This window comes from Callorhinus ursinus, unplaced genomic scaffold, assembly GCF_003265705.2.
Source record: "Callorhinus ursinus isolate GAN/ISIS: 27379988/994484 unplaced genomic scaffold, GSC_fseal_2.0 scaffold8, whole genome shotgun sequence".
In the NCBI taxonomy this organism is placed as follows: Eukaryota; Metazoa; Chordata; class Mammalia; order Carnivora; family Otariidae; genus Callorhinus; species Callorhinus ursinus.
Genome location: NW_027397070.1, coordinates 69411749 through 69432935, shown reverse-complemented (window position 1 = coordinate 69432935; position 21187 = coordinate 69411749). Strand labels below are relative to the sequence as shown.

At 34.3% G+C, this 21187-nt stretch overlaps 1 long non-coding RNA gene, 14 other non-coding genes and 1 pseudogene across 15 annotated transcripts; all 16 read right to left on the bottom strand.

Annotated features, from left to right (window-relative positions):
- Nucleotides 1-51: 51 nt before the first annotated feature.
- LOC141373316 (uncharacterized) lies at nt 52-20661 on the bottom strand. The gene is made up of 16 exons (XR_012379188.1): nt 19794-20661; nt 18820-18903; nt 17872-17956; nt 16861-16944; nt 15047-15130; nt 10695-10779; nt 9732-9805; nt 7670-7754; nt 6667-6752; nt 5723-5799; nt 4751-4835; nt 3841-3923; nt 3216-3292; nt 1999-2084; nt 979-1065; nt 52-172 (listed from the first exon to the last, which is right to left on the bottom strand). It is a non-coding gene; the product is annotated as an uncharacterized lncRNA (long non-coding RNA).
- LOC112822827 (small nucleolar RNA SNORD113/SNORD114 family) lies at nt 579-653 on the bottom strand. The gene has a single exon (XR_003207819.1). It is a non-coding gene; the product is annotated as a small nucleolar RNA SNORD113/SNORD114 family (small nucleolar RNA).
- LOC112822832 (small nucleolar RNA SNORD113/SNORD114 family) lies at nt 1605-1672 on the bottom strand (annotated as a pseudogene).
- On the bottom strand, nt 2810-2884 carry LOC112822856 (small nucleolar RNA SNORD113/SNORD114 family). Its single transcript, XR_003207843.1, has one exon. It is a non-coding gene; the product is annotated as a small nucleolar RNA SNORD113/SNORD114 family (small nucleolar RNA).
- LOC112822833 (small nucleolar RNA SNORD113/SNORD114 family) lies at nt 3436-3510 on the bottom strand. The gene has a single exon (XR_003207824.1). It is a non-coding gene; the product is annotated as a small nucleolar RNA SNORD113/SNORD114 family (small nucleolar RNA).
- LOC112822814 (small nucleolar RNA SNORD113/SNORD114 family) lies at nt 4367-4438 on the bottom strand. The gene has a single exon (XR_003207807.1). It is a non-coding gene; the product is annotated as a small nucleolar RNA SNORD113/SNORD114 family (small nucleolar RNA).
- LOC112822838 (small nucleolar RNA SNORD113/SNORD114 family) lies at nt 5330-5403 on the bottom strand. Its single transcript, XR_003207826.1, has one exon. It is a non-coding gene; the product is annotated as a small nucleolar RNA SNORD113/SNORD114 family (small nucleolar RNA).
- On the bottom strand, nt 6246-6320 carry LOC112822843 (small nucleolar RNA SNORD113/SNORD114 family). The gene has a single exon (XR_003207831.1). It is a non-coding gene; the product is annotated as a small nucleolar RNA SNORD113/SNORD114 family (small nucleolar RNA).
- On the bottom strand, nt 7268-7339 carry LOC112822815 (small nucleolar RNA SNORD113/SNORD114 family). Its single transcript, XR_003207808.1, has one exon. It is a non-coding gene; the product is annotated as a small nucleolar RNA SNORD113/SNORD114 family (small nucleolar RNA).
- Nucleotides 8221-8295, bottom strand: LOC112822859 (small nucleolar RNA SNORD113/SNORD114 family). The gene has a single exon (XR_003207845.1). It is a non-coding gene; the product is annotated as a small nucleolar RNA SNORD113/SNORD114 family (small nucleolar RNA).
- Nucleotides 10301-10376, bottom strand: LOC112822844 (small nucleolar RNA SNORD113/SNORD114 family). The gene has a single exon (XR_003207832.1). It is a non-coding gene; the product is annotated as a small nucleolar RNA SNORD113/SNORD114 family (small nucleolar RNA).
- On the bottom strand, nt 11292-11369 carry LOC112822825 (small nucleolar RNA SNORD113/SNORD114 family). Its single transcript, XR_003207817.1, has one exon. It is a non-coding gene; the product is annotated as a small nucleolar RNA SNORD113/SNORD114 family (small nucleolar RNA).
- LOC112822813 (small nucleolar RNA SNORD113/SNORD114 family) lies at nt 17437-17508 on the bottom strand. The gene has a single exon (XR_003207806.1). It is a non-coding gene; the product is annotated as a small nucleolar RNA SNORD113/SNORD114 family (small nucleolar RNA).
- Nucleotides 18413-18487, bottom strand: LOC112822818 (small nucleolar RNA SNORD113/SNORD114 family). The gene has a single exon (XR_003207811.1). It is a non-coding gene; the product is annotated as a small nucleolar RNA SNORD113/SNORD114 family (small nucleolar RNA).
- On the bottom strand, nt 19390-19464 carry LOC112822820 (small nucleolar RNA SNORD113/SNORD114 family). Its single transcript, XR_003207813.1, has one exon. It is a non-coding gene; the product is annotated as a small nucleolar RNA SNORD113/SNORD114 family (small nucleolar RNA).
- Nucleotides 20354-20428, bottom strand: LOC112822817 (small nucleolar RNA SNORD113/SNORD114 family). Its single transcript, XR_003207810.1, has one exon. It is a non-coding gene; the product is annotated as a small nucleolar RNA SNORD113/SNORD114 family (small nucleolar RNA).
- Nucleotides 20662-21187: the final 526 nt, after the last annotated feature.

Genomic DNA, 21187 nt, shown 5'->3' with positions numbered 1-21187 from the left:
TACTTTTTGATTATATTTATTAATTTTCAATAATACTGTGAATACCCTTAAACAAATGACCGAAACCAAGACAGAACCTCTATTACTACTCACCTTGCTTTACTCTCCTAATACAAAAGCAACATAACAATCTTGATCAGAGCAGAAGATGAAATCAGCTAGAGCATCCATTCTGAAGAATACCAAGCAGAGAACATGAGAAAAAAATGAGTCATTCTTCCATTGACCCCTGCTTTACATCTTTCATTTAGTCAGGCATTTAGGAAATCATTACTGGAGAATATTCATTTCATTATCTTTTATAAAAATGAACCACTTCGAACTTCATCAACATTGTCTATAATTTGTCCTATCTATATCATCTGAGCCAAAGAGGGGACAGACATGTACCATTTATTTCTCTTTGGACTTCAGTGTTTTCAAATTATATTAATAGAACTTCTTGCCTCCTCATATATTTTTAAAATTGGACGTTTCTACAATTCACCTTTTTTACATGTTTCCTTATTGATATTTTATTGATCCGATTATAATCAAGAATGAAAATGCATGAAAAGAAAGACCACATCTCTTTTGTGTTGGACCTCAGAGTTCCAGACACGTATCATTCATCATCCATGATTCATACGCTGGCAGTTATCATCATTGATCCAGAAAAGACCACTTTCTCTTCATTCATTTCTACATTGTTTATTATTTCATTAATTCACTAATTATAATTTTAAAACTGTATGATTCACAAAAACTCAAAAGGGCCTTGATCACCCTAATATATATAACCACATTATTACACTTCTGTCAAATTTATTATCAGTTTTTCATAAATGCTTTAATCAATGTAATACTTCATTTTAACCCCATATTTGTCACTAGGACACAGCTGACCATCTGAATAGATTTCATCTTTTTAATACTGCAGTGAATACCTTCAGACACACCACCACCCAAAGCAAGTCAAGAATTTTGTTTATTACTCACATTGGTCTTCCAACGCCTAAAATAGAGATGCAACCCCAGAGTTCATGATCAAGGAAGAATCCTCAACTCAGGTGTGGTGTGTCTGTTCTGAGGAGTATAAGGCAGAGCAAATGATGAGAAAGCTTGAGACATTCTTTCCATTGGTCTTCACCTTTCCCCTCTCATGTAGTCAGTCATTTGGGCCATCATTAATTTGGTGTATGTATTTTATTCCCTTAAGAAAACAAACTTCAAATTTACCACTGACCCAGACGATGAGCATTGTCTGTAACTTATCCCGTATACATCATCCTTAGCTGTATAGGTTACAGTCATGTACAACTTGCTTCTAATTGAACTTCAGGGTTTCCATGGTATATTAATAGTATTAGTTATTAACCATTAATAATAAATTAATAAATTAGGTCTTAATTATTGCCTAGTCATATCTTTTTATAATTAGACAATGTTTCACTCCTGTCATCATTTTTATTTATGTATTTATTTATAGAATCTCTTATTTACCCAATTGTAATGATACATATAAATGCATGAACACTAAGACCAAAAACAAGATTTTACTATATTCCTGACATCTGTCTATTGGATGCCTTCAAATAATGAGAATGTATTAGATTAATTTTCTGTTGGACCTCAGAGTTCCACGTATTCATCGTACACGACTCATACGCCACCAGTGGTCATCATCGATCCAATATTGTCCCTCTTCTCTACATTATATTCTCTTTGTATATTGATTAAATCATTGGTTCACGAATAATTTAAAACCCTATTATTCACAAAAACTGAAATGAGTCTTTATGTCTTTAAACTGAATATAGACTTATTCTCACATCAGTATTCTTCATTAATTATCCTGTTTTCCATACATGCATTAATCAATATAATGTTTTCTAAAATTCAATATTTATCACAGAGCTACAGTCAGCCTCTGTGATTCGATATGGAATTTTCGAATAATGCAGCAAATGTGCTGAAAAAAATCACTAAAACAAAGATAAGAAGTCTGACTATACTCACATTGGTCTCTGTGCTTCTGTCCTACAGGTGCTGTCATAGAGCTCACTACCACGCAACAATGCTCGGTTAGCTCGAATGTGTCCATTCTGAGAAGAACAAACCATAGCGAAGGACAGAAAAAAATGATAAAATTTTTATCCCCATAGATTCTTGCCTTCCGCAATGAATTTACTCAATCTTTTAGGAATTCATAAATTTTCCATAACATGGATCTTCGTCTCTTAACAAAAAGGAAAACTTCAAACTTGACACTGACCGAGAATAATGAAACTGACTCTTAATTATTCATGTCTATATAATCCTTGACCAAAGAAGGGACACCCTCAAAATATCTATTTCATGAAGGTCATCAGTGTTTGCAAATTTTATTAGTGTTTCTGGCCTCACCATACTATGTTCATAGTTAGATAATAATTCACCTTTTCTTCTTAATCTATTATTTATATTTCCTTTAATAATTCTATCATTGGTCCATTAATAATAACAAATATAAATATATTCATCCAAGGGGTGCCTGGGTGGCTCATTCAGTTAAGTACCCAACTCTTAATTTCAGCTCAGGTAATGATCTCAGTGTCATGGGATTGAGCCCCATGTCAGGCTCTGCACTGAGCATGGAGCCTGCTTAGGATTCTCTCTCTCACTCTACCTCTGCCCTTTCCTTCTAAAAATAAGTAAATAAGTAAGTAAGTAAATGAATGAATGAACAAATAAATAAATAAATTCATCCAAAATAAGAACATAATATTTATACATTCCTAACATCTATCCATAGGATCCAATAAACAGAGAAAATAGAATACTTATTGTATTGCACCTCAGGGTTCCAGATACATACTGTACATTGTCCACGACTCATCCCCCACCAGTCATCACCACTGGTTCCATTAGAGGTTAGCTTATTCACTTGTATATTTGTATCAATTAAATCATAACTTCATTGGTAATAATAAAATCAATACACAATTAACAAAAACTGAAGAATATGATACTTGAATACCCTAACCTCTTCTTACAGAATCATTGCCAAAATAGTTCATACCTCTTTCATTAATAAAAATAAATGTTACATACTATCAATTAATCAACATATTTTATATCATATTTATCATTGAGCCATAGTTAATTTTTCCTTATATTTATTACATTTTAATAATACCATGAAAACCCTTAAGCAAATGACCCAAACCAAGAAAAGAATTTTGACCATTACTCACGTTGGTCTCTTTCCTATAAAAGGGAAACATGGTGACCTTGATCACAATAAAGGTAGAAATCACCTTGAGCTTCTATTCTGAAAAGCACCAAACACAAAAAGTGATAAAAAGATTGAGATTTTTCTCTCAACTGATCCATATATTTGTCTATTGATTCTTTCATTTTCAATTATATTAAGAAAAGTAAATGCATGAAGAGAAGGAACACATCACTTTTGTGTTGGACCTCAGAGTTTCAGACACGTATTACTCATCATCCGTGATTCATACGCCGGCAGTTATCATCACCGATCCAGAAAAGACAGCTTCTCTTCATTCATTTTGATATTGTTTATTGACTAACTTAATAATTTACTAATTATAATATTTAAATTGCATTATTTCAAACCCCAATAAGGCCTTGATATCCCTAATATGCTTCTAGATCTCTTTTTACATCATTATATCTCTGTCATTTATCAGTTTTTCACACATGCATTAATCAATATCATGCTTCCTATAAATCTCTTATTTTTCAATAGGATAAAGATGGCCCTCTTTGATTATATTTCAAATACTGGATTGCTATAGTAAATACCCTTAGACAAGCAACCCAAACCAAGAAAAGAAATGTGATTATGCTTACACTGGACTCCAATCTCCTAAAATAGATGCAACCCTAGAGGTCAGGATCAAGGAAAAATCTTTAAATCAGGTCCAGGGTTTCTTCTAAGGAGTACAAAGCAAAGCAGGTGATAAAAATGGTTGAGACATTCTCTCCATTGATCTCAACTTCAACATTCACATAGCTCTCTAGGCAATCATTAATTGGGTATATATATTTAGTCTGTTAAGAAAACAAACAACTTTGATCTTGCTACTGAGCCAGAATATGGATATTGTCTATAACTTACACTGTCCACATCATCCCTACCGTAAGAGGTAACAGTCAAATACCATTCATTTCTAACTGAACTTCAGGGTTTCCATAATAGATTAATAGGATTTCTTGCCTCACCACATATTTTTAAAATTGGACAATGATTTACTCTATTCATCCTTATTTATTTATAGATTCTCACATTTATCCAATTGTAATAATAAAATAAAAATACATAAACACCAAGACCAACAGCAAACCGATGTCTTCAGAGGACTAGACCAATTTTATGTTGGACCTCAGAGTTCCAGACACGTATTCATCGTACACGACTCATACGCCACCAGTGGTCATCATCGATCCAATATCATCCCTCTTTTACTACATAGATTTCTATTTGTTTATTGATCAAATCATTATTTAACTAATAATTTTCAATTTAAAAAAAGAGCCTGTAAGTCTCAAATCTATACACAGAATTAATCTCACATCAATATAACTCCCATTAATATCTCCAGCTTTCATACATGTATTAATCAATGTGTTTCATACATTCCATATTTAACACTGAGATCCAGTGGCCTTCTTTAATTATATTTTACACATTTTAATAACACAGTGAATAACCTTTAAAAAATCCACTTAAACTGAGAAAAGAACTTCAAGTGTTACTCACATTAATCTCCATCCTCCTATTATACAGAGGCAACCACAGAACTCGTGCCCATAGAAGGTGCTGAATCATCTCCAGTGAGTTCATTCTGAAGAGTACAGAACAGAGCAGATGATTAAAAAAAACCTGAAACCTAATCCGCATTGATCCTTGCTTTCTGCATTTCATTTACCCAGTATTTAGGTATTTATTACTGTTTCTTTATATATGTATTGTCATCTTATAAAAATCCAATCTTTGGTCTGAAGAAGAACAATTAAGGTGATTCCTACTCAGGCATACCTATAGAACCATGGTCAAAGAGATGACCCTTTTAACCACTTATTTCTTAATGGGTATCAATCAGTGTTTTCTATTTTTAGCAATAATATATTCTGCCTTGCTACTTGGGTTTATATTTGGACAATTCCTCACCCTATTCTTCCTTATGTGTTTATTTATATTTGCTTCATGGGTCTATCATTGATCCATTAAGAATAACAAGTCTGCATCTATGAAACAATACAAGAATATGAACTTATTCCTGACAGCTCTCTGTACAATCAATTTCAACAGAAGGAACAGACCAAATTCCATTCTGTGTTGGACCTCAGAGTTTCAGACACATAGTTTCATGGTCCATGACTCCTATGCCACTGGTCATCATCAGTGGTCCAGGACTGAGTCTCTTCTTAGTTCATTTCTACTTTTGTATCAATTAAATAATTAATTCATTGATAATTATAAAAATCATACATGGTTCACAGGAACCCAAAAATAAGATCCTTGAATATCCCTAACATCAGTTTATAGAATCATTATCCAAAGGGACTGCATCACCTCCATCTTGTACATTACTGATTAATCAGCATTATGTGTCTTATCACATTTATTATGAGGCCACAGTTAATTTCTTATTAATTTAATACTTTTTAACAATACGATGATTACCCTTAAATGTCCCATTCCAAGACAACCATTTTGACCATTATTCACCTTGTCTCTTTCCATACTCAAAGGAAGCATCACAATCTTGGTCATGGCAGAAGCTGACATCAGCTCAAGCATCTGTTCTGAAGAGTAACAAGCAGAGAAGATGATAAAAATATTGAGATATTCTCTCCATTGATTCATATATCCCACTATTCACTTGCAGTCATTTAGGCATTTATGAAATTATTGTAATTTTCCCCTTAACAAATCAAATGTCAAAGTTGTAACTGACTCAGTAATTACTATTTATTCTTCCCATCATTCTTACTCAGACATATACACTTGATTCTTTTATTTTCCATTCTGATTCATATTAATATAATTTTATTTATTGTATATTATAGCAATGAACAATGCTTCAGCCTCTTCATATTTATTCATTTATATATTTATGCTATTTATTTTTTATAATGATACTTTTAAAACATTCATGTACACAAAGACCAAGAACATGATCCTCACATATGCCTGACATCTGTGTATAGGACCCCTTCAAACGGGGAGAAAGGACTAGATTTCTTTCGTGTTGGACCCCAGAGTTGAAGACCTGTGGTGTTCATCATCCAAGACCCGTATGCCACCCCTTGTCATCATTTATCCAGGTATGTCCCTCATTATCTTGATCATGTCCACATGTTTTTATTAATTCATCAATTAAGTAATAATACTAAAAATAATACCTGGGGGGGTCACAAAAACTCAAAACAATTCCCTTGAATATCTCTAATATTCATCTACAGAATTAATTCCCACTGATAATATATATCATTCATTAACTGACCTCAATGTTTCCCACATAGGTTAACACAATGCTTCATATTAACCTGATTCTAATTATTTGGCCATGGCTGGCAATCATAAATTATACTTCACAATTTTTTAATAAGGCAGTGAAAACCTTTCTGAAAAACCACAAAACCAAGAAAAGAATTTTGACTATTACTCACATTGTGCTCCATGCTCTTCACACATAGATGCAACCACAGAGCTCATGACTACGGTGGATTGCTTCAATCAGCCGAGGGTGACCATTCTAAGGAGTACAAGACAGAGCAGGGGATAAAAGATTGAGACCTTAGGTTCATTCATTCCTGTATTCCACCTTTCATTCAGTCAGTCATTTAGGCAGGTAGTGACTTGGGATAATGTATATTTTATTTTCTATTAAGTAAACAAACAATATCCCTCTTGCCCTTGCCAAAGAATATGAACACTATACTTAACACAGTCTATACCATCAACCTTAGCCAAAGAGACAACACCATTATACCACCTCTTCCCTAATGGATATCAGTCTTTTCAATATAATTAATATATTACTATATTATAGTAATTTTTGCCTAACCACCTATTTTCAGAATTGGACAAGGCTTCACCTTCTTCATTTAAATTTGTTTACACATTTGTGTATTAATAATTTCATTGATCCAATTATAAAAATAGGAAGAAAACTCATAACATAATGACCAAAACCACAGTCTTTATATATTCCTGACCTTTGCCTCTAGACCACATCAAACAGGGACAATGGAGTAGATTCCATCTGTGTTGGACCTCAGAGTTCCAGACACGTATTCATCGTACACGACTCATACGCCACCAGTGGTCATCATCGATCCAATATCGTCCCTCTTTTTTACCTTTTGTTTCTACATTATTTACTGATCAATTCATAATTCAGTAATTACAATTTTAAAAATGATTATTCACAGAAAGCACAAAGGGCCTAGAAATTCCGAATATCTATTTAGAACCATCCTCATGTCTATATCACCTTCATTAATTATTCTTCATTTATATTATATGTATTAATCAGTATAATGTTTCATATATTGAAACCCACTCAGTGGGCTATTTGGAGTCCACTGATTATACTCCACGGTTTTTAATAATGCACTGAACATTAAACAAAGTACTGAAACTAAGACCAAAACTTCAACTATTACTCACATGGTCTCCACGAACCTAACAGGTGAATGCAGCCTGAGATCTCGTGACCAAGGAAGAATCCTTAAATCTGCATGACAGATCCATTCTAAGGAGGACGGAGTAGAGCAGACAAGAGAAAATTTCAGATCCTATCTCCATTGATCCTTCTTTACTGCATTTCATTTACTCATTTAAGCACGCAATTTTTCATAATGTGGTATTTTTTCTTTTATCTAAAGGAAAGCTTAAACTTGAGACTGATCAATAACAATAATAAAGGCTCTTACTTATCAGTGCCTATATAATTCTTAAGCAAAAGGCAAAAATGCTTATTCTATTTATTTCTTAATGAGCATTTTTGTTCATTTCTTATACATCACAACATATATTACCGGCTGGACAATGCTTCACCCTATTTATCTGTTTTTTTACATTTTTAATGCTTTCATTACTGATTCATTCATAATAATAAATCCAAGTATATTAACCCAAAATAAGAATATGAGCTTTGTATATTTCTACATTGACCCTGAGGTCATTTACAACAGAAAATAGGCTACATTTTGTTTTGTGTGGACTCGGAGTTACAGACATATAGCACTCAACCAGGGAGGATTCCTATGCCACCAGTTTTCATCATTGGTCTATGTTTGGGCCTCTTTTTCTTCAAATGTTTCTACATTAGTAACAATTAAATTGTTAATTCATTGGTAATAAAAATCAATACGTGATTCATAAAATCCCAAAAAAGACCCCTAAATAAGCTTAACTTCTCTTTGTAGAATCATGTACCTCATAGATTACATCTTTCATTAGTCGACCTCAATGTTGCACATTATCAATGAATCAACAGTAATATTTCATATCATATTTCTCGTCAGGCCAGAGTTAACTTTTTGATTTTATTTATTACTTTTAAATGATACCATGAATGCTCTTAAATATGTCACCCAAAACAAGGTAAGGTCTTTGGCCATTATTCAACTTGGTCTCTTTTCTAACACAAAGATAACATAACAATCTAAATCACCGTGGATGATAAAATCAGCTCATTGCATGCACTCTGAAGACATGATAAAATATGATACAAGTAGACAATATGATAAAAGACTGAGTTATTGTCTCTATATTTTCCACCACTCATTTGCACAGTCATTTGGGCATTTATTAATTTTTGGTAATATTTATTAATTTTTCCCTTAATAAAATAAACTTCAAGTTGATACCTGACTGAGAGTAATAACTATTACCTACCACTGTGTAAATCACCCTTAGTCAAATACAAAATACACTTGGTCCTTTTTTAATCCATTCCTTTACACTAATATGCATTTTCCTTAGTATATATTTTATTTTGCTTATGAACAAAGCTTCATTCTCTCTATATTTAGTCATTTATACGTTTATTTATTCTTCCATTGATACTTTTATAATAATATTTTAAGGCTTCATGAACTCAAAGGCCAAGAACTAAATGCTTATGTAGTCCTGACATCCATCCATAGGTTCCCTTCATCAAGTAGAGTGGACCAGATTCCATTTGTGTTGGACCTCAGAGCTCCAGAAAATGTCTCTATCATAGAATAACACCCAGTGTTCATCACAAGTGTGCTCCTTAATGCCCACCCCTTGTTTAGCCATCCCCACCCTCCCCGCCAACTCCCCACTAGTAACCATCAGTTTGTTCATTCTCTGGAGTTAAGAGTCTGTTTCTTGGTTTGCCCCTCTCTCTCTCTTTCCCCTTTGTTTTGTTTCTTAAATTCCACATATGAGTGAAATCATATGGTTATTTGTCTTTCTCTGACTTACTTCACTCAGCATAGTACTCTCTATCTCTATCCATGTCATTCCCAATGGCAAAATTTCATTCATTTTTATATGATTATATAATATAAATTTTTAATAATACAATAAAAATGTTTTTCAAAACAACAGCACTGGGTGTTATACTCAATTAGTGAATCATTGAACATTATATCAAAAACTAGTGATGTACTGTAACTTGGCTAATTGAACTTGAATAAAATAAATAAATAAAAATAAAACAATGGCCGAGCCAAGAAGAACATTGAATATTACTCACACTGGTCCCCATGCTCCTAAATCCATAGAGCTCCTGACCATGGAAGATTTTAAATCAACTGGAACACATCCATTCTGAGGAGTACAGAAGGGCAAAACAACAACAAAAACAAAAGGATTGAGGCATTCTCTCCAATGGCCCTTAATTCCATCTTTATTTATTCAGTCAGTAGGCAATTAGTAAGTTGGGATCATGTCTATTTTATTTTCGCTTAAGGGACCAAATCACATCAATATGGCCACTGACAAAGAATATAAACATTGACTACTACTCCTTACTGCCTATGTCATACTCGGCAAAAGGGGCAACATGCTTACATCATTTATTTTCATTAATTGTCAGTGTTTGCAACATATATTAATTGAATTTCATACCTCACCACATATTTTTATAATTGGACAATGATTTACTCCCATCATTTTTTTGGTAATATGTTTATTGTTATTTTGACTGATCTGATTATATTTGTAGAATTAAAATGAATAAAAACCAAGACCAAAAAGAAGACCTTGTATATCCTGACATCTGTATAGGACCATTTCAACAACATGGAATGGATTTGTTTTGTGCTGGATCTCAAGAGTTCCAGACACATAGTATTCACTACACGTGACTCCTATGCCATCAGTTGCCATCACTGGTCCAGCACTGGCTCTTTTTTCTATTGTCATCTGCATCTGTTTATTGATTAATTGCCTAATATAGAAATAAACATAAGTCACCAAAAAAAAAATCACAAATGAAATCCTTGAATATCCCTAACATCTATTCATACAATCATTTCCACTAGGCACAAACTCTTTCATTAACTGAACTCAGGGTTTCACATATGGATTAACAACATATTTGATATTGGTATGTTTGGGCTTCTTGATTACATCAAACACTTTTTAATAATAGAGTAATTAAAACAAAACAAAACAAAACATTCCATCCAAGATAAGAACACCGACCATTACTCACATTGTTCTCTATGCTCCTAAGACACAGATGCAGCCACAGAGCTCTGCCACGTGAAGGTGCTTTAATGAGCTTGAGGGCGCCCGCTCTGAGGAGTAGAGAGCAGAGAGGATGATAACAAATTGCGACCTCATCTTCATTGATCCTTTCTTCTGCATTTCACTTTTCAGTGATTTAGGCAATCATTAATTAGGAGTATACTATATTTATTTCATTTTCTTTTAAGAAAATGAACAACTTAAGACCTTTTCCCCAACCCAGAAAATTAACATCGATTATTATTTATTTTGTCTATATCATCCTCAGCCAAAGATTTAAGTCATGTAACCATTTATTCGTCTTTGGATTCCACACTGTGTTCAAATTTATTAATACCATTTCTCACCTTACCACATATTTTTATAATTAGAGCATGTTTTTCCATATTCCTCTTTATTTTTTCTCTTTATTTATATTTATACATATTTGTTTAGTGACTATTTCAATGCTCCAGTTAAAAATCCATGAACAAACACAGAGACCAAAAACAAGATCTCTGTAAATTCCTGACTTCTACCTATAGCATCCTTCCAAACAAAGAGAATGCACCATCGTGTTTCGTTGGACCTCAGAGTTTCAGACACATGTTATCCATCATCATCCATGACTCATACGCCACCAGTCATCATCATCGGTCCAGGATTGGTCCTCTTTCTCTTTGTTCACTTCTAAGTTGTTTATTAATTCACACTAATGATACAGTGAATATTCTTAAGCAAACCACCCAACTCAACACAAGAACTTTGACTATTACTCACGTTGGTCTCTGCGCTCCTAACGCATAAATGCAGGCACAGAGCTCAAGACCATGGAAGATGCTTACATCAGCCCAAGTGCGTCCATTCTGAGGAGTACAGGGCAGAGCAGTGGATAAAGAAAATGAAGACCTGATCTACATTTACCCTTCCTTTCCACATGACATTTACTCAATGTTTTACATGTGTGTTAATTTTTCATTATTTTTCTTTCCTACTAACAAAGGGAAGAAGCTTGAACGTGGAACTGATTCAGAATTTAAAAATAATTGATTTTTAATTACCCGTGTCTACATAATTTTTAGCCAAAGAAGTAACACCCTTGATCCATTTATTTCTTAATAGGCATTGGTGTTTTTAATTTTTATTAATAATATGTCCTGCCTCACAACATACGTTCATAACTGGACAGTGCTTCATATTCTCTTTATTTATTCATATTTCTTAAATGGTTCTAACACTGATCCATTGATGATAATAAATTTAAATCTATAAAGCCACAAAGAGAATATGACCTTTATATATTTCTGACATCTGCCCATAAGATCATTTCTAAAAGAGGGATTGGACTAATTATGTATTGTGTTGGATCTCAGAGTTTTAGATATTTATTTTCCATTCTCCATGACTCGTACACCATCTCTCTCAACTATGGAGAACAAACTGAGGGTTGCTGGACGGGAGGTGGATAGGGGGATGGAGTAATTGGGTGATGGACATTAAGGAGGGCACTTTGATGTAATGAGCACTGGGTGTTATATTAACAGATGAATCACTAAATTCTACCCCAAAATTAATAATACACTATATGTTAACTAACTTGAATTTAAATAAAACCAAAAAAAAGCAAGCATACATACTATTCCGTATCACAATCTGTATCATCCTTACCCCAAAATGTAACCTCCGATCCATTTATTAACGAATTCCACTTGTCCGAAGTTATATTAATAGTAATTCTTGCCTCACCACATATTTTCATAGCTGAATATGCTACACCCTTTTCCTCTTTATGAACTGACCTATTTGTTTCTCTCATTTATTAATTATGATAATAAAATCAAATCCATGAAGCACCAAAGGCTAAGAACATGATCCTTGAATATTACTGAAATCTATAGGCTCAGTCCCACAGATAAACACTTAAATCCCTCTTTGTAATGGACCTCAATAGATCATAGATATTTTGATCATAAAAGATAGTTCAGGATGCATTCCATTCACATCACTGGTCCACGGTTTGCCTTCTTTCAGATAATTGGTATATTCTTTTTATATATAGTCACCACTCGCATCAGAACTAAAACACTGACTACCACTTAACATCTCCTACGTGCTTCTGCCTCATAATAAAGGTAGTTTACATCTTTATCAGTTAAGGAATGTCTAGAGAAAAAGTGAAATAGAAATTTACAGAGCTAGGGCGCCTGGGTGGCTCAGTTGGTTAAGCGACTGCCTTCGGCTCAGGTCATGATCCTGGAGTCCCGGGATCGAGTCCCGCATCGGGCTCCCTGCTCAGCGGGGAGTCTGCTTCTCCCTCTGACCCTCTTCCCTCTCGTGCTCTCTATCTCTCATTCTCTCTCTCTCTCAAATAAATAAATAAAATCTTTAAAAAAAAAAAAAAAGAAATTTACAGAGCTATAAAAATGAGTGACATGGACTTGATCTATTTTTAAAATCATCCCAAGTAGTGGAGGTGGGCAGGAGGATTGGGGGAACAGGTGACAGGGACGAGGGAGCACACTTGTGATGATCACTGGGTGTTATATGCAAGTGTCGAATCACTGTACTGTACACCTGGCACTGATAGTACACTGTATGCGAACTAACTGGAATTGAAATAAAAACTTTTTAAAAAGTATTAAATATAATCAAAGAAATGCTGAGGATGGGGCCAGCAACCTACAGTTTAACCAGCCTTCAGGGGATTGTGGTGCTCACTCAAGTTTGAGAACCACTGCTCTATAGTCACCTAACCCAGAGAGGTAACACTTTTAACCTACTGAATTCTTAATGCACGGCAAGGTTTCCCAACTGTATGAACAAAAATTTCAGCCTCACAACATTTTCTCTTAATTAATCCAGCATTAATTACTTTCTTTATCTACCTACCATCATTTATCTATTTATCCCTCTATCTACTTATCTATCATCTATCTACTTATTTATCATCTACTGATTTTTTAATTTATTCCCCTAGAACAATGTACTAAATTCCCAGGAGCCATTTAACCACATAATTAGATTCTTCCACATTACTCAAGTCTAGCTATCGCCTTATTCCCACAGATGTAATACACCAAATTTCCTTTTGAAATGAACTTCAGTAATGAAGAAATGAATTAATCACAAGACACATTCAGAATGCATTCCATTCACATCATGGGTCCTTGCTTGGCTCTTTTTTTTCAAGTTTTTATTTAAATTCCAGTTAGTTAACATATAGTGTAATATTAGTTTCAGGAGTAGAATTTACTGATTCACCACTTACATGTAACACCCAGGGCTCAGGTCGCCTGGGTGGCTCAGTTGGTTAAACGACTGCCTTCGGCTTGGGTCATGATCCCAGGGTCCTGGGATCGAGCCCTGCATTGGGCTCCCTGCTCGGCAGAGAGCCTGCTTCTCCCTCTCCCTCTGTCTGCCGCTCTGCCTACTTACGCTATCTCTCAATCTCTGTTAAATAAGTAAATAAATAAAATCTTTAAAAAAAAAAAAAAAACAACCCAGTGCTCATCACAAGTGCCTTCCTTAATACCCATCCCCCATTTAGCCCATCCCCCCAACCCACCTCCCCTCTAACAACCCTCAGTTTGTCTTAGAGAGTTAAGAGTCTGTTTACTGGTTTACCTCTGTCTTTTTTCCCCCATGTTCATCTGTTTCATTTCCTAAATTCCAATATGTGTGAAATCATATGGTATTTTTCTTTCTCTGACTGATTTATTTCACTCAGCATAATACTCTCTAGCTCTATCCCTGTCATTGCAAATGGCAAGATTTCATTCTTTTTATTTTTAAAGATTTTATTTATTTATTTATTAGAGAGTGAGAGAGAGAGAAACAGCACGAGAGGGGAGAGGGTCAGAGGGAGAAGCAGGCCCCCCACTGAGCCGGGAGCCTGATGCGGGGCTCGATCCCAGGACTCTGGGACCACGACCCGAGCCGAAGGCAGTCGCTTAACCAACTGAGCCACCCAGGCGCCCCAAGATTTCATTCTTTTTTACGGCTTTTTTATTCCATTGTGTATATATACCACAACTTCTTTATCCATACATCAGTCGATGGACATTTGGTCTCTTTCCATATTTTGGCTGTTGTAGATAATGATGCTATAAACATCGGGGTGCATGTGCTTCTTTGAATCAGCATTTCTGTAACCTTTGGGTAAATACCTAGAAGAATAATTGCTGGATCATAGGGTAGTTCTATTTTTAATCTTTTGAGAAACCTCCATACTTTTTCATTAACTTGTACATTCTTTAAAGAAAACATAAAATTAAAAAAGAAAAAAAGATGTCAGTACAACCATGAGCCTACTATCTACCCCCCATCCAAAGACTGTACCTTACATCTTTCTCGGAGTTGTTTCATTGATTTAACAACTTAGTTCTTTTCCACAGAAGAATGCTTATAAACTGTGGTGCCAACCTAGGATGGAAAATTAGATACTTAAGAAAGTGAGTGTAAAATCTTAAAACCTTTAAAAAAATCATACTGAAATTGGTTACTTCATAAACCTTGCCACGAAGCTCCATCATAGACCCATCTTTGGTTTTCTTTGATTTAATTTATGCATGTAAATATTTATCAATAGCTTTAATATTCATTCGTTCACTCTTTAATTCATAAAAAAATTGACAGTCACTTTTTAAAAAAAATGAAAACGGTTAAATAACATAAAAGATGTCTAACTTCCCAGAAACCCAGAATAGAAATGCTATTGTGTATGTACCTGTGTAGTTCTCCTGACTCCACCTGGAAAGAGCTGAGATTTTTGTCTTAGGAGGGATAAAACATGAGTAGGACTGCTGGATCGCGCATCACCACATTCTAATCCCTGGCCATGGGCTTTGCCCCTTTTATTGTATTCACTTATTAACTTATCTATTAATTTATAATGGTAAAATGTGCACTGTTGTATGCAAACTCAAGATCATAACAGTAATTAACAAAAACTTTGTCCAGTTTTTATCACTATCAAAAATGACAAAGGACTATATACTTCTTGTCCAACTTGACTGAGAAATCATTGATAAATACAGTTGTATATTTTTAAAGGGTACAGTGTGACATTTCACTGACATATACATTGTGGAATGATTACCAGTCGAACCCAGTGAAGCCAACTGGACTGGTCATAATTTGTTATAGGACTCAATTTTGTCACTGGTTCATGCTTGGCCCTCTTTAATATAGTTAGTTGATTATATTATATAAACTTTTTCCCTATTTCTCAACTGAAAAAAACAAAAACAAAAACACCTGCAACCCAGAGACAGCACAGAATATGAATATCAACAACTACATACATCTGTCCCTATGTCCCTTCTGATGAGATATAAATGCCTTAATATATTTTTAATGGACTTCTGATTCTTAGAAATGAATTCGTAATGATGTTAATTTCATTACATATGCTATAGTTATTCCACGTTTGGCCCTATTTTTCCTTCATTTACTCACACATTTTTTTTACTTCTTTTATTGCATTGCTTAATTTTTAATAAGCAATCAATATTTGTGAAACTCAAAAGCCCAAGAATAACATTCTGGGATAGCTCTAACAACTGCTTATAGGACAATTTGTAACAATCAATAGACTAGATTTCTTTTTACGTTGGATCACAAAGTTGTAGGTAAACCTTATTCATCCTTGCCGCTTATGCTACTGGTCCTCAGTGTTGGCCCAGATTTTGCCTTCTTTTTCTTCGTTGAACCATAATTTTGTTTAGAGATTAATTCGTTAATTCACTAATAATAAAAAATGCCCATGAGGTTTTGAAAAGTGACTTTACTATCCCTAACATCTGTACATAAAATCATTTCTACAGGGCAAATCGTCTAGATCTTCTTTGTTAGGGGACCGAGGTGTTGAATGTATGGATTAGCCAACATGCTCATTTTAACCTCTTACTTCATCATTAGTACCCGCTTGGCAGGGACTAATGTGAAACATCTGTCCATAGAATCATTTCCACCATCAATTCATTTCTTTCATTAACAGACCTCACTGTTTGGTATATGGATTAATAAACATGATGCTTCCTATTAGTTGCATTTGGGGGCCATGGTGGGCGTTTCACATTTTTTTTAACAATACAGTAAATACCCTTAAACAAACCACCCAAACTGAGACAGGAACACTGACTATTACTCACGTTAATCTCCATTCTCCAACACAGACACAGCCATAGAACTTGTGGTCACGGAAGAATGTTTAAATCAGCGTGAGTGCGTCCATTCTGTGGAGTGCAGAGCAGATGAAAACAAAAAGCTTTAGACCTTATCTCCACTGATCCTTGCACCCCACCTCTCATCTAGTCAGTCACTTAGACAATTTGAAACTCAGGGAACTGTTTATTTAATGTCTCCTAATGAATGAACAATAATGACCTCACCACCAACATAGAATATGAACATTGCCTATTATGATTTAACACTGCCTACGCAGTCCTTTGCCAAAGAGCAAGACCTTTGTTTGTATCATTTATTTCCTAATGGACAGGAGTGTGTTTTCAATACACATTAATAGTATTTCTTGTCTCGATACATATTTTTATAACTGGACAATGCTTTATGACCTTAATCTTTATTTATATATTGTTTGTTGATCAACTCATTGATCCAATTATAGAGAATGCATGAACATGAACCCAAAACAGGATCCTTCTATATTCATGGTATCTGTCTATAGGATCACTTCACACAGGGCAGTGGACTAGAGTGCATTTCTGTTGGACCTCAGAGTTCCAGACACGTATTCATCGTATACGACTCATACGCCACCAGTGGTCATCATCGATCCAATACTGTCCCTCTTTTTCCCCATTCGGTGCTACATTGTTTATTGACTAATTCATTAATTCACTAATAATAATTTTAAGATGCTATAATTCACTAAAACACAAAAAGAGACTTGATATCTCTAAATCTCTCCCTAGGATCATTCTCATATCAGTGTATCACTCTCATTAATTATAATGTTTTACATAAATGCATTAATCAATATAATCAACCCCTATTAATCAATATAATCAAATCCATATTTGTCACTGGGCTAGAGTTGCCCTTACTTGATTACACTTCATACTTCTTAACGATATAGTGAATACCTTTAAAAAAACACACACACAAGAAGAAGACGATGAAAACTTTTGACTACTACTCACATTGGTCTCTATGCTCCAAATTCACAGTTGCAACCAGAGAGCACATAATCATGGAAGTATTTACAACTACTGGAGTGAGTCCATTCTGAGGAGTACAGAGCAGAGCAGATAACAGGATGGAGAGACACTCTATTGGTGCACTGATTTTACCTTCATATTGTCTGTCACTTAGGAATACAGCATGGTGGGGTCATATTTATTAATTTTCTCTGAACAAACAATATCAAACTTGACACTGACCAAAAATAAGAATTTTGGCTGCTATTTACTGTCTATATCCTCCTTAGCCAAAGAGGTAAGACACTTGAACAATTTACATTTCTTAATAAACTCCAGTATTTTCAATAAATGTTCATAATTTTATTAGGAGTAGACAGGCTTCACCCTCTTATTATACTTGCATATTAATTCTTCTTTGAGCCATTTGTTACAGTAGAATCAAAATTCATGAAAATGAACCAAGAAAATGGTCCTTTTTCTTTCCCTAACATCTGTCCATAGGATCACTTCAAAGAGAAGCAATAGACTATATTTTTTTTTATTGGACCTCAGAGTTTCAGACACGTAATATTCATCATCCATAATTCATATGCCACCAACTGTCATCACTGGTCCAAATCCAGGCTTCTTTTCCTTCATTCTCTTGTACATTATTTCACTAATTCCTTAATTGACTAATGTAAAATTTTAAAAACCTGTGATTCACAAAAATCCAATAATAAGACCAATGAATATTCTACCTAGGCCTATAGGATCATCTGCCACATTGTTACATGTCTTACTCTGGTGATCATCCATACCCCACATATGCATTAGCAAATGTTATATCCCATATTTAAAGGTTCCCATATTGATGGTTTTAAATTGTATTTCACACTTTCAACAATACAGTGGATACCTTATTTTAAAAACTTTTAAGCAAATACAAGAACTTTAACCTCTACTCACATTCATCTCTATGCTCAGAGCATGCAGGAAATCACAGACCTTTTGACCATGGAAAATGCTTACATCAGCTCGAGTGTGTTGATTCTGAGGAGTGTTAACACAGAGCAGATAATTAAAAATTGAAACTTCTTCCACATTAGTCCTTGTTTTCGCCATTTCATTTTTCCAGCTATCTGGTGCTAATTAATTTTTCACAACCGGTATACATATGAAAATATAAACAGGTATATTACAAAATTAACATCCTCAAATCAAGAATGACCCAGGCTTACAATATTTGATGTTGCTTATCAGTGTCAGTGTCTACATGATCCTTACAAAAAGAGATAACACCTTAGGTCCATTAATTTTGCAACCTGGATCAGTTTCTTTAGGTTACATCAAAAGGATTTCTTGCCTCACTAAATATATTCATAGTTAATAAGGCTTCATCCTTTTTTTATTTATTTATAGATTTCTATTGGTTCTATCACTGATCCATGGATGTTACTAATATAGGAATCTATAAATCAAAAATGACAAGAACATTATCCTTGTATATTCCTCACATCGATCCACAGGATCGTTGTGTCGGACCTCAGACTTCCAGACACGTAGCATTCATCGTATAGGACTCATACGCCACCAGCTGTCATCATTGGTCCAGGATTGGCCCTCCTTTCCTTTATCCTCATCCATTAATTCACCAATCTACTAACAGTAATTAAATATTTATGAATCGCAAAAATGCAAGGACAAAAGCCTTCAGTATTTCTATCATTTTTCTTTAGAATCATTGCCTCATTAAACAAACTTTTCATTAACCACCCTCCTTGTGGTAAAGGTAGGTTGGTCAACATAATGTTTCATACAGTTCCAACTTAGTCATTGGACAATGGTTGGTCCTTTTTCTTATATTAAATACTTTTTAAATAATTACAGTGATACCCTAAACAAACCCTCCAAACCAAGACAAGAACTTTGATTATACGCACGTTGGGCTTCATGCTCCCACACGGAGAGGCTAGCCTGGAGTGCCTGAACATGGGGGATGCTTACACCAGGTCAGGTGTCTTCTTTCTGAGAAGCACAAAGCAAAGTAGATGAGAATAAGACCGAAATGTTATCTCCCGTGTTCTGCACACTCCACTTTACACGGAGTCAATCATTTGAAAATACATTAATTTGCAATCATGCTTATTAATTTTCTATTAAAAAATGCATTAATATCATACTTGCTACTGACCCAGAATAAGAACTTCTCTATTACCGCGCACTAAAGAGGTAAGGTACACGAACCATTTATTTTTCTTAATGGAATTCAGTATATTCAATACCTTTGGTTTTTATTGCTTCACCATGTACATTAAGAGTGCATATGCCTCATGCTCTGCATTTTTACTTTTCAGTATTTGTACATTGATTCTTAAATTGACCATTGGTAATAAAAGAATCAAAATTCAAGAAAACAGTGTAAGAAAATGGTCCCTTTACAGTTCTAAAATCAGTCTATATAATAATTTGAGATAAGTAATAGATTATACTTCCTTTTGCATTGGACCTCAGAGTTCCAGACACATAGTATTCATCGTCCATGACTCCTACGCCACCAGCTGTCATCACTGATCCATATTTCAGCCCCTTTTTCTTCATTTTCTGTATATTATTTCATTAATCCCTTAATTCACTAATATTAATTCTAAAAATCCAATGATTCACAAAAAAAATGAATAAGAACATTGAATATTCTACATCTGTCCCTAGAATCATTTATCACATTGATATAATCTTTTTCATTAATCATTCTTAATCTATCATAAATGCATTAATAAATGTAACACTTGGCAATACTCCAATATTTATCACTGGCCATGATCGGCCTTTCAAATTATATTCATACTATTAATAACACAGTAAACACCCCTTTTTTTACAACCTGTCAAATGAAAACATGAGATTTATTACTCTCATTGGTCTCTGTACACCTGAAACACAGATGCAACCAGAGATTGTGACCAAGAAAGAAATCTTCAACCAGCTTGAGGATGTCCTTCTGGGGGAATAGAAAGCAAAGCATGTTATATAAAAGAAAATCAGAAACCTCATCTGAATGGACCTTTCTTTTCCACATTGCATTCATTCTATCACTTAGAAATTTATTAATTTTCATTCTCTTAACAAAAGGAACCACCTCAAATTTGAGACTGACCTAAAAACTCAATTGACTTATACTTAGGAGTTATGATCCTTGGTCAAAGAGGTGATGCTCTGGATCCATTTATTTCTTAAGGGGCATCAGTATTTTCAATTTTTAGTAGTAATAATTCTTGCCTCACCACATATATTCACAGCTGGACGATGCTTCACTCTTTTTCTTTATTTTTATATA